The sequence below is a fragment of the Nicrophorus vespilloides genome, unplaced genomic scaffold, assembly GCF_001412225.1.
Source record: "Nicrophorus vespilloides isolate i.1.1-1 unplaced genomic scaffold, Nicve_v1.0, whole genome shotgun sequence".
NCBI classification, from domain to species: domain Eukaryota; kingdom Metazoa; phylum Arthropoda; class Insecta; order Coleoptera; family Silphidae; genus Nicrophorus; species Nicrophorus vespilloides.
In genome coordinates this window covers 563,413-575,549 of record NW_017100106.1, presented here as the reverse complement: position 1 = coordinate 575,549, position 12,137 = coordinate 563,413, and positions in this window count along the sequence as shown.

The window sequence follows — 12,137 nt, the reverse complement described above, 5'->3', positions numbered from 1 at the left end:
ATCTGATTTTGTGCGAAGTGCAAGAAGCATTTTATTTGATTACTCTACTCAGACAAGACACTACGTTTCACGATCTTTCGACGTGCTTATGCTTATCCACTACCCGGAAACTATTAAAAGATGCGCTCCATTGAAAGAATGCCCATTGTCAAGAAGTAAAATAAAATGTACAATCCTGCAAAGTATTTAATTTGTAATACACTCTTTCTTTATTGCGGCTATATAATATAATTTTATAAACTGAAATAGTATAATTCAAAAGTCATTTATTTTGTGATATATTAAAGAGAAAAACAATTTTGCACAAAAAAGTATCAAAAGTTATACTGAAAGTTGCAACAATGTTGATAGTGTTCGAATTAGTTGGATACTTACAGAAGGAACAATCCAGAAAATTATTATGCGATAAACTTGTTTTAGTTAAAATCTAGCTATAATCTTCCATCTGATTTGCTTGATGCATTTACTTATTACAGTTTTGGAATTATTTTCAAAACCTTTTTGTTCTTCAGTAGTCATGAGCAATATCCTCTATTTCTACCACCATTTCGGTTCTTATCATGCACACAATTGTTTGTGATATTCGAACCTGTCATATTTTTACATTATACACATTATATTTTACTTTTTTTTAATAAATACTGATCATCTTTTGAAATAATGTTTAAAAACTGACTGAATAAATTTAATTTTTGTGTTTGATATAAATTTAACAGAAGTGTTTTGAGTTGAGTAGATATATGTTAAAGATTCGTACATAATATGAGAACAAGAATTTTACATTAAGTACATATGAATTTAATATGTGAATTAGTATGCTGAGAGAATAATAACGAATGCTGCTGGATGGAGGAATGCTCGGCTCGTATTGGTAGATAAATGTGCGAAGGAGATATATATTAGAAGAGACATATGTGCAGAATGTGAGAAGATGCGAGGGGCTTGATAATTCAACACCCTCGGAAAATATTTCCGTACTGGAATTCTGTAAACATCAGACGAGTCATAGTGAAGTATTAGTTCCATTGGATTTGTGTGAAAAAATGTCCGTTTGTTAAATTCCCGAGTCAGCATTTCCGAAAACGATTTCCGCAGTTACAAACACATGTGACTAATTTCTATACATTTTTTGCTTTATTAATTAGAAGTATTTCACAGTTAGCGCAATAATCAGATATGGAACGCACGCTTTGTCGACGAAGCAACAACAAAAAATAATAGCAGAAGAAATATATATATATAATCATTACATTTTAATCTTATTTCCGTACAACGACGGGTGTGTGCATTTCAAGAAATACCGTGCGAGAACCGTTCAAGATTTTACAATCATTGTTCGAATATTATGCAATTCAAACGCATTCAAAATAAAATAATATGGATTATGCCCAGTGGCGTAACTTACGAGGCGGGGAAAGTGACCGCCCCATGCACGATGCACGCAGCGCCTATTAAACAATGACATATTCTAAGAAATTGCGCTTTTGTATAGTGGCAAATATATATTTAAAATAAAATGAAGTTGCGCCTCTGGAAGTATAATGTGATACCAAGAATAATGTGTCAGTCCATTTTAATAGAAATAACGCTAATTACATAACATTCAAGACAGTTGTATATATAAATAGTAATCCGCAGAAAACAATGTGGCCTAAAAATTACTAAACCATTTTAAATTGTAATATCTTTTTCAATTTTGAGTAATTCACATTTATGCTTCAATAAACATAAATTTCTTGGATATAAATTTTATTTAGTTTTAAAATGTATATTCTTTTTTCTCTTCCCAATGTGTTATAATTTGTTTCTTGGCTTATTCCATCATTTTCTTTAGGCCAACATTCAATTATGGTTCGTAGATGTTGTGTGCATATTCTTTTTTTTATAAATAGTCCCACAGGACGAAGTCTGGAGCATTTAAGTTTAGTGAAATTATCCTCCTTCAAAAAGTATACATTAAGAGTCCCATTATTTGATGATCAATATGAACCAGTTCCCACCATACTACAGTACGCACAAAATTATTATTTTTCCTTCTGCAACCTCAATTTACTTAACAAAACACAAAACTGGCTAATAATACAACCTAATATAACCTAATATAAGGACATTTGGTTAAATTAAAATAAATTATATTTTGTACCATGTTATTATTGTACATAATACTTCTTATAAAAAAAAATATTGATACGACGTACTTATTACAAATATATATGAATTAATTTTGTAATAAAATTTTAAAAAAATATTGTGATAATCTTAGTAATAAGCCTTTTCATTTGGGTTATTTTTTTTAACTCAACACTTATAAGTTAAACTGTAGAATTACCTTTGTGATAAGATAAGTTTGCACTGTGAGTTATTGATCTGTGCGATTGCCATGTAAAATGCATAGATGCGAGACATGTGCCTCATCGAATTAGAGGATCACAGCATGGAAATTGTATATATAATATAGTATTTAGTTGTTACACATTTAGATAGAAATACTACACTTAATAAATATTCCAATACATATTTTAATGAAGTATAGTCAGCATGAAAAATAATAAACAATTAATTTGAAGTAGTTAACTTTAAATGATTTATTTAGAATAATATTTCTAAGTGGAAAGACAAGAAATAATAATGTTTATGATGATTTGCCATATGTTTCTGACCCAAATCGTTTAGTGGGCCAAAAAAATTACTGAGCTTAGGTACAAATAAAAAAATAAAATTATTTGACACTTTTTTATTGTATACCGAAATTTAATATAGAAGGTGTAAACTTCAATTGGTCCGCAAAAAATCTTCAATTGGACCGCAGCCCATGGGCCGCGGGTTGATCATGTCTGCTCTACTGGTTATAACCAAATTTGTACCTATATTATTAATTAATTTCATACATATTTGAAAATAATAAAACGGGTTTTGGCCAAATGGCTAACGACCAAAAAACGCCTATACCTATGCAATTTATAGTTTATTTATTAAACCTAACTCACTAATGATATTAAAAAAACTAACTATAGAATTAATAAATATCTAATTATCTAATACTAAATTTATACTGTTATAATACGGTTCCAAAAATGATTAGTTCATTATCAAATACTAACCTAGAGCAATTGGAATAACGTAGTAAATATTCAAATACAGTAACGATAAGATACCAGTCAAAACACCTTATCAATTGGAACAGCAACAAAATATGAAACAATACATTTCAACAATAATGACTCCTATTATATCATAAATAATTTATGTTTTCATATTCCTATTAAAAAAAGCATTAGGGTTTTTAATAATGCACATACGTTGTGTTGTCCAAGGCATAAACACTAAATATATTCCAATGACCTAAGTTTTGATATATAATATAGTATTAATAAACTGAGCTTTATTTATATATTGTTCTAGTAGACTAATTTAATAATAATAAAGAAGCAGTAAGAAAGACGGCGTAGGTGGTTCAAGTATTAAGCCGAGTCTTGACATGAAAAGTATTGATTATGAACTATGAACTTTATATTATATACAAAGTCAAATAAGTGAGAGCCTAATAATATATTACAAGTTAATATTCTGTAATTAATTTTACTGCAATTCCAATCATTATTTGCTATATTTCACAACTTATTTATTGGGCTGCAATTTGCATAGCACATTTTTAAATATAATATAAATATATAAACATAAATACAGCGATTGTTGTTAATTCAGAAATGTTACAAAAGAATATATTAGCTCAATATATTAATAAATGGGGGCTTCCATTACCGGACAACGGTTTACTGGTCAATATGATTACAGAAATTACTGGTAAATTTTGACAAATACTGAAAATTTCGTTAACTTTTTTTACTCGAAAATTGAAAGTGTTTTGTACATGGAGATGTTTTATCAATTATAACTAAAATCCGAAAAGTGGAAACTTTTTTCGTCGATCCCACAAAATGAAGTTTTGCAATAATGATTGAGTCAAGAATGAATTTAGGGAGAAATCTCTTTGATTTTGGATAACAGGTATGTTATTAATATAAAATAGCCTATCATATATGGTTAAACTATTCTATCAAATCAAAAAATTGTCTGTAGAAGCTTTTAGTGCACCTAATTATATATTACTTAATGCCGAATTGATTTTACGTATTTAAGATCGTCGCACAAACTTTATTTTTTACAATTCGTGCACAATTCCCTATTATTTAGGAATTTAAATCAATAAGATAATTATAATTTATTTCAGTTGAATTAATCTATCATTACTAAATTTATTATCTGAAGATGCTATAGCTATCGTTGAAATAATGAAAATTTTAACAAGTCTGGGTGCTTTTAGATAGGATTTAGCATGTACGTTATAATTCTCAGTGTTTTAATTAATGTATTATATTTTCTTAAAACTTAATTAATCGCCCTTTCTCACACAAAATTTGCAATTAAAAAAATATCAGTCACCGGTTAAGCGGTTTTTACTAAATGTATTTACCTTTACTGGTAAACAAAAATCACGGTAAATTTGGATGTCCTAAATAAATCATGTTAGACTTCAAAGAGATAAGAAACTTTATAAAAATTCAGTTGCTAATATCGAGTCAATATTTATGATTTTCTGATCATTTTCTCATCATTAATTCGCTACAACAGATAATTTCATATACGAACTCCCGGACTTACGAACAAAATTCTAAAAGCTCTAACTTGTTATAGTGATAACTGTCCAAACAAAAATTCATAATTTCTTTAATAAAATATAATATTTTTGGAAGATGTACTATCTGTTTTGTTGCATTTGTTTCTTCTGTCGTTTTTTATTAAATGATAGTGATGTCTAAATTGAAAAGCAGTAAGTATTTTGTTTAATTTAAATCTATTTTTTCAAATTTATGCAGTCAGTAATACGGAATTTAACATATATAAAAGTAAATAAGGTGTGGTAAGATAATTATATTTTGAAATGTTTAAAATTCCCGCGACTTACAAAAAAATTTGACTTACGAACAACCCTTTGAAACTAGTTCGTAAGTACGTGTATTTATAAAAGACATTTTTGTTAAATAAAAACTGATAATAAACAATAAAAATATGATTCTAATAAAAAATAATAATTTATTTCATAATCTAACCTAAACCCATTTAGTATAACGTAATCTTAATATAACAACTTAATAGTCAAAATATCCAGTTAATTATTTGGTTTGTAAAAGCACAGTAAATCAGATGATTTAATAATTTACTTCATACTATTCTATTTATAATTTATTGCTCACAAACCAATTTATTTACAGAATTTAAACTGACTATCTATTTTGACCCTAATATTCAAAGTAGATTTTACCATATGGCACTTTTTTTCAAATTAAATTACACAAATATTTTAACTAACTCTATTAACAATTACAGTAATTTGTAATTATATAAGTGTAATTTATACGGATATAATGCTTTGTTAATTTGTTTAGAATGGTCTTTAAAAACTTCTCTCAAAATTCATGCGCTATGAAGAAAGATGTAATTACATCATTCAACTTTACGTCTAGACAAGTGATTCTCATAGCAGGTCTCGCAGAAAAATTGATGACAGACGGAACAGTATGTTTTTCTACGTTTACATATCTATTCTTCGGAGGTTCCTTTATATTTTAAGTGTAAAAGGGGTTGTGGACCAAAAAGTTTGAGAAATACTGATCTAGACAACCTATGTTCTTATGGTGAATGGCCAAATTTGACAACTCTCCCATGTATATTTTGTTTATAAACTGGCTTTAAATTTATGATGTAACAAACATTTTATTAATTAATTACTTATGTTTAAAATATTATATACAAGATTACACATATTTATATAATTCTAACTATTCGAACTAAACATTGCTATAAAAAAAGATGTTTATACCTATTTATAGCAATAAAATATACATAAACATTAAATGTCATTAACTATATTGCGTTGAGACAACTTTATTTGCAAAGTGGAAATTATTAAAATGTGTAAATATTTATTAATTTTGCACATGTGTGACAAATTATCGATATAAACAAATTAATTCAATCTGTACCATTTTATTTGTCATTTTTAATTGCAATACTTTGGAACTGTTTATTAATTAATGTTAATCACAGTAAACTATTCAACTTCATTTAATATCATTACTTTTAATTCATTTTCAAAAACAATTTTTAACATTCGTTATTTTTTGATATTTTATAATTTATTATATTTAATTACAGTCATACCTCCAATATGATGCATTCCACAAAAATACTTCATTAATCAAAAACTGCCTTTTATCTATTATCGTTTTCAATTTTATTTAAGCATTTTTTAATTTTATTTGTCTTTGTTTCTAACAAGGTTTTCGAAAACTTCCACTACAAAATCATCATCTTATGCATTCAATAAATTTCTAAAAGCGTTTTCATCAACATTTTCGAAACCCGTTGATCCTATCTGGAAAATTTTATTTCTAATTTCTTGTATGTTATTTTCTTCTTCCAGTACAACTTCTGACCATATTATATACCAAACTATTATTTCGTTATATCGAAGATAACGTTAACCGAGTTATGACTGTATTTCATACGATGCTATTTCTATCTTTCATTTGAAATTTAAATCAATTTTAAATAAATACTTTCAATTGATCCTCGTATATAATTTCCAACTTTCGATCGTCTACCACCAATCTTAAATGATGAATGCAATTGACAGTTAAAGCACGTACATTTTTTTGCGGTAAACTCGTAAATTTCATTTTATATCGCGGCGAGTCGCCATTGCCTTTTTCATAAATGATTAATTCGTAATAAATCTTATGCACTTGAGTTTTTAATACACCGCATCGAGCATTAGTTAAAATATTAATAAATCACTTTTTATTCAAATCCGACAGCTCTGTTGATCATATTCGAATTATTTATATATATATTTATAGATAATTCTTGTAATTATTCAAATTTGTTTCATATACATCAAGAGTTATTAAAATACACTTTACACGAGTTTTAAATTGCACGAACTAATCTAAATATGCATTTTTTCCTCCGGTTTCCTGAATTTTATTAAGACTATTCCATCATCAATCATCATCTAGCACAAATAAATACCGAGGTCACATCAACAATTTAATGTTGTAAACTTCCCACAGGTTGTTTAAGTAGAAATAACACTGATAGATTGATTGTTAAATCCACAAAGTGATGACGTAAAGTGCATATGGAAATGTATACTTTTTTAGTACATATTTTTAGTTAAAAAAAAACGGTAACTATACACATTTGTATAATTTTATATATATGTGCAATTATACAGGTGCAAAAAAAACTGCAGTTTCTGTAGAAATCGAATTTTGAAAAAGTAAACATGCAACAGTTTTACCTAAATCAAACTATTTTTCAGTGAAAATGTAGTTAATCTTTTTGTATATTAAAGTAAGTACTAAATTTAAAAATCTATAGGTTTTATATGAAAAAAATATATAGAATTACAAAAAAAATAAGTCTGTATTCAGTATATTATTTTTTGTTACATCTCCTTGGTCATTGCATCCCTCACAAATCCACCATTATAACTAGTATCTCATTAACTTCTTCAGCGCTGTCAACCAGGCCTTCGCATTATTCAGTTTTTGAAGTAGTTTATGAGTCAGCATCAACTTGTTGATTTTTGAAGATGGTTTTAAGAAATAAAACTCCTTTCTGAAAATTTATCACACCACCAACGTAGTGAACAAACACCAAAAGTAATCCATTCAGCCCTAAATGAAAATTTCATTGTATATTGTATGAGATGTTGTCATCCTCTTTGTTTTCACATTTTTTAACTTCTTCGTGTTCAGATATTTCTTCTATGAAATATGTTTTTTCAGCTTAACGTCTACTTATTTTATCTGCATCAAGTATAGCAAAACAAATCGTCTTCAAATGAGGTGGTTTGTAAAATAGTATTTTAGTTTGTTCATATTGCTCTTGATAACTGAAATATTTTTTAGAAACTTACTTTATATACTCCAACACAGAAATCGGAATTTCTTACACTAAATTTATCTAACACAAAAAAAAATGATTTTGACACAATCAATATGAATATAAAATATTTTTTAATGTACATTTTATAAAACGAAAACTTGAATTAAAGTAATAAGAAATAACAGATGCATTTTTTTAGTATTCATAATATTTGTATAGGAAATGAAAGTTATAAAAAATAATGTATGCAATGGGACGTAATACAAATAAACTAAATAAATTAATATTCTTCGTGAAGTTTGTATTAAACAAGTATTCATAATACATTAATTCATTTACTATTCAATACGTTTATTTCAATTTTTATGTCTTTTCATTCCGCCTTCAAACTATACAAGTTTACTTTTTGTTTTCAACCAATTTAATATATATACTTTTGTAGTTTTATTATAACATTATGTAATTTAATTTAATACTTAATAATTTATTAACTAAATTTTTTATATATATAAAATATTTTCACATCTTCTATAGACAGAAACAAATTACTTCCCTTAAATGTTAAATATTAGTAATCGAGAAAATACGTGTCATTTGCACCGAACTCAAATAACATGCGTGCAATTTAAATGACATTATGATAAAATAACGATTTACAATTCGTATGTATACGTGTATTTATTCATTGTACATCTTCTTCGGTTTTTGACCTCACAATATGCTTTCAATATTTATTCCTTACTTCGAGATCAAATTTCTCATGAAATGTACTTAAATATACAAAATAAGTATTCGCTAATCTAATCAGATACTCGGGTAAACGCGAACAATCCCATTATAATGTATATATTAGCAGTAGAAGGTTCGTCATCATTTTTTTTTATTAACTGGTCATTTAGAATGAATACTTATTTATAGATAACTAAGCACTTTCTTTACTAAAGGATTATTCCCGGGAATTTTGAAGATTTATAAAAAGTTTTTTTTTATTTAAGATTAATTTCTACTATACTTACACTCTTTTCTTCTAATCCATTTACGAAGTTTCATTTTTATCGCCTCTATTTTTATCAGGGTGGAAAAATATACTCTGATTTGGAGAATGGAGATGAAAATTTTGCAATAAAATTTTCGAGATAAATTGCCAAATTTGTTATTATTTAGAAATATTTCACGGCAATGTGTCGGTATTGTTTACATTAATAGCTAAATAACCTAACATATTTCACAGTCATTGCTTTTGAGTTAAGTTGTAATTTGAAGACCAAAAATTAGATTTTTTAAGAAAAATATAATAGTCACCGATGTAATTTCAAAATGAAAAATGTTAAGCCAAATGAGAAGGAATTGAACACTAATGGATAATATCATGGTATCTTGCAACAGCTATTACAGTATATAAAGAACAAAGAAAAAGTAGAACACGGTTCTCCTGTGGTTGGAATATTCAATCTACAACATAAAACTTCTCCAAACACAATTGATGAATTGATTGAATGTGTTCAAGATGCATTTAATAAATTAGAGATAAATACTCTTGATATCGTTTTTATAATATTAAAAACGTTTATGGGCTCAAATATGTTAACAAGAGGGCGAAAATTTCTATAAATTTCTTCATATGAATAAAGTAAACCTTCGTCGTGAGAGTTGATTAACTGAAATGTATACAAAATGTATATGTTCAAAAGAAGCGTTCAACAAGGTTAAATCTCACTTTAACTAAATTTGAGTTACACTAAATTTATTTGTATTTATGTGATAATAAAATGAATTTAATATCTTTTTATATTTGATTTTTTTTGGAAATGTATACCATATTTTCGGACAAATTTGTATTTACATTTTTATACCATATTTTCGAACAAAGGCAGTTATAAAAAATCACATTACACCTGCGAACATATATATTAAAAAAGGAAAGGTTACTATACATTCCCTACAATTGTTGCAAAATATTTTAAACAAGCTAACCAAAATTTGTTTACGTGATATATTTTTTTATTAAAGTATTTTATATCACTTTTACTAGGAACGGAAATAATCATTTGAAACGTAATGTATAAATTAAGAATTCTGAAGAAATGCTCATCATCAAAGTAATGTTAATTTTGTTTCAAGTTTGCTGGTACTCATTCGGCATCCGCTTCACCATTTGCATGTTAATCTCAATTACAATGCAACAAATCGTTAGGTCTTTTGTCTTAATTTCTTGTCGCTGTTGTAATTAGTTCGTCTCGTGTCGAAATTGGTGTACGCACATAATTGGGTGACATAAATCAATTAAACATTTTAATTCGGGCGATCTGTGAACTTTGCGCCTCGCGCTGGTGGCAACAATAAAGTCTTGTTAATTTAATCTGAAGAATTAAAATTTATTGTGTGAAGTCCGGGCTTGCGCTGGACATTATATTAGAATAAATTTTAATTAATTAATGATAGTCTTAGGACAGCGGCGGCGACAATGCACAGAGGAGGCCAGGATGTTTCGCTTTGTCTGTGCTCCTAGTAAACCTTAAACGAGATCTCACATTTGCGCGACTCTAGTAACAAAATACAGTAAGTGGGTAGGTAGGATGAGCCAAGATTTATGAAGAAAGATTTATTTATTATAATGGCGCATTAAATGACTCCCATCCGGGATGGATTACAGACAGGACTTTTATTTACTTATTACATAAATACGTGAGTGAGCTAATACGCACAGAAAGCGATGCTGTCTTGCATTTCTTTCATAAAGCTTAACAGGTCTGGCATGACTCACATATAAATCACTTAAATTTGTAGCTACTGTTTTTTCAGTTCTTATAAATCCTACGAAAATTTCAACACTAGTCGTTTAAACTTAAAAGATTCTTTAGTAATGTAGTTTTCTTCATTTCTATATTATTTACCTCAAAAGCGATTAATCAATAATAAACCACATAACTATTATTATTTGAATTATATCGGCACTTAGATTATTAAATTGTAGTTAACGCTATTTGTAATAATGAAGCATCATTATAACAAAGTCCGCAATTGTCTGTAAACATTGATAATTTTTGGAATTAAGTCACTAAAAATAATTTAATGAAGATAATTTGGCGCAAAATATGACCAGAAGTTTTCTAAAGATTAGAGAAGAAAATAACATCCATGAAATTAAAGAGTTATTCAGATGTATTGGTTTCGAAAACGTCGATGAAAGGGACGCTAGAAATTTGATTGAAGGATATGATTTTTCATTGTAAGATTTAGACCTTGTTATACGAAGAAAATATACAAAAAAAACTTTTCTTTACTTGTAAAATATTCTTAAATTTTACAATTTTTGTTGTTAATTCTATATTTATCTATATCTATTCTTCTCTATTCTGAAAATTTACATATATATAAACATTTAATTTTTGAAAGGGTAATCTTCGATGTAACTATTTCTGCACTTAATTCAGCATTTTGAAATTAGCTTTCAGTAATCAATACGATTAGAAATACCATAATAATTTTATATTTTTAAGTTGAATATGTTCAAAATTTGAAAAAAAAATAAAAATGGGTAGTTTTAAAGTATGGTTCTTAATAGGAGTACAAAACACCAAAGTGAGTTCACTTTAACTTAATATAATAAAAAGACAATAATTCAATATTAAATATTGAAGTGACATTGCTACATACTACCGGACGCTTTAAAAATACCGTACAAATGGCAATCTTTGCTATATTCAATTAAAATGTAGGCTACGTAGTTGATGTACAATATGAAGATGTTCATGCATGTTCACGGTATGCAACCAAATATACGAGATAGCAAGAAAGACATCTAACACATTCATAAAATAAATGTTGAGATAACCTAAATTATTTCATTGTCTTTTTTAAACCTATGACCTATCATTGATTCTTTATGTAACATTTATATTGAAAATTTATATAATTTAATTAATAAATATGACTGACTCCATTATATATTAAACTATACATCAAATAAATATATAAAACATGATGGTTTATTAAAGGTAAAGGATACAAGGATAAGAAAATATAATATTTTATGCATGAATATTTATTAACCGATGTTCTGTAATGAAAACATTATTGCCTGAAATTGAAAGATTAAATATCCAAATCTGCGAGTACTATATCAACGAGAACCATTTTCCACGAGAGTAGTATTCGAAAGAACTTCTCTGAAGAGATTTTAA